This window comes from Lipotes vexillifer, unplaced genomic scaffold (assembly GCF_000442215.2).
Source record: "Lipotes vexillifer unplaced genomic scaffold, Lipotes_vexillifer_v1.1 scaffold567, whole genome shotgun sequence".
In the NCBI taxonomy this organism is placed as follows: Eukaryota; Metazoa; Chordata; class Mammalia; order Artiodactyla; family Lipotidae; genus Lipotes; species Lipotes vexillifer.
The window spans coordinates 1,445,888-1,447,802 of NW_006776652.1; positions in this window are offsets into that span (position 1 = coordinate 1,445,888).

Below are 1,915 nucleotides of genomic sequence, written 5' to 3' on the forward strand. Positions count from 1 at the left end.
GCCCCCGCCCCGCCCGCTTTCCCCCCCCGCCGCTCGGGCAGTTACGGCTCCGACCCGCACTTCCTGCCGCGGAGAACCAGGCGTTCGGCCCTTGCCGGGGGCGCTGTGGGTCCCGGGCCAGGTGTGGCTGGTCGCAGCCTGCGTTCGTGCGAGTACCCACGGCCCCAGTGCGCCAGGACACCTGCACAGGCCTCGGGGCGAAGTTTGCAACTCACTTGAAAGTTGCACGGAACTGGGCTCTGCCCAACCCCAGGTCGCCGGCGCGTGGCGCAGGCGCAGTGCGGCCGCGGAGGGGGCGGGGCGAGGTCGGGGAGGTGAGAGGCCTGCCCCTTAAAGTGGCGATGCGCCTCCGACTGGTGGATGGGGCCCGTAGCTTGAGTAGCCCTCCGAATGGGAAAGATTTGGGGGTAGGAAGCGGAAACAAAAAGGTGCGGACTTCCCTAGTGGTGCAGTGGTTAAGAATCCGCCTGCCCGTGCAGGGAACACGGGTTCAAGCCCTGGTCCGCGAAGATCCCACATGCCGCGGAGCCAGTAAGCCCGTGCGCCACAACTCCTGCGCTCTAGGGCCCGCGAGCCACAACTACTAAAGCCCGCGTGCCTAGAGCCCATGCTCCGCAACAAAAGAAGCCACCTCAATGAGAAGCCCGCGCACCGCAATGAGGAGTAGCCGCCGCTCGCCACAACTGGAGAAAGCCCGCGCGCAGCAACGAAGACCCAATGCAGCCAAAAATAAATAAATTAAATAAGTTAAAAAAAAAAAGTGCGACGGGGGAAGAAAGAAATGAAGGAAATCTGGAGTCCAGAGTTTTCGCGGATCTTCACTAGCTCCCCTCTTTTGCCTCGTTTTCTCCTTCTGTGAAATGGGAATGGGCATGAGATGGGTGGACGTCCCCCGTTAGAGGCTCAGGTGAGAACTAGAAGGAGGTGTGGCTGGGCACCGGCAAATCCGGGTCTTATAGCACTAGGTCGGGAGATCAGTAAGCGCCTCAAGCGCCTCAAAGATGCTGAGGTGACCTAGAGGGAAAGTGGGGAGGAGGTGGAGGAGAGAGAACCTGAGGGATTCATCACCCCCATCCCGCTCACCCTGCTGAAGAGTGGGCTTCAGGAGTTGACTTCTCTCTGGGATACCTTTCCAGAGCCCACATCCTTGGGCAGGCTGATTTGAAAGATTCTGGGTGGAGTCCCCAGCCCCCCATGTCTTCTTCCCCAAAAGTTTGAAATCCCACCTATTTCCGAGAGTCAAGAACACAGATATCCCTGAGACCTTAACAGTATCAACGACTGCCATTTTGTAGTGCATTTTTGAGCTCAGAGACTTGATCTTTACAAAGATCCTTTTTTTTTTTTTTTTTAACCATTTAGGAAGTAGGCTCAATGGTGGAAAGTAACTTGCCCAACGGCACCTGATGGCGAACGATAAATAAGTGCTTAGAGGGCTTCCCTGGTGGTGCAGTGGTTGAGTCAGCCTGCTGATGCAGGGGACGCGGGTTCGTGCCCCGGTCCGGGAAGATCCCACATCCCACGGAGCTGCTGGGCCCGTGAGCCATGGCCGCTGAGCCTGTGCTCCGCAACGGGAGAGGCCACAACAGTGACAGGCCCGTGCACCACAAAAAAAAAAAAAAAATGCTTAGATTAATCAGTCTTCTGAGGGCAGCCCTGGGAGGGGACAGGGAATGGAAAAGCTCCTCTAGGAGGAAGGTGTGTATCTGGAAGAAGGTGAGAGGCTCAAAAGAAAAGGCTTACAATATTGTAAATCGACTATACTCCAATAAAAAGTAATTTAAAAAAAAAAAGAGAAGGCAAACTTTGCTGCGTAGAACAACTTTCCACGTGGGGTTGCATTCTTTGTACCTCTTCTGCTAGGTGCCTCATTCCTCCCTCTGAAAATGGGGAGCGCATCATCCCCCCCCCCCCC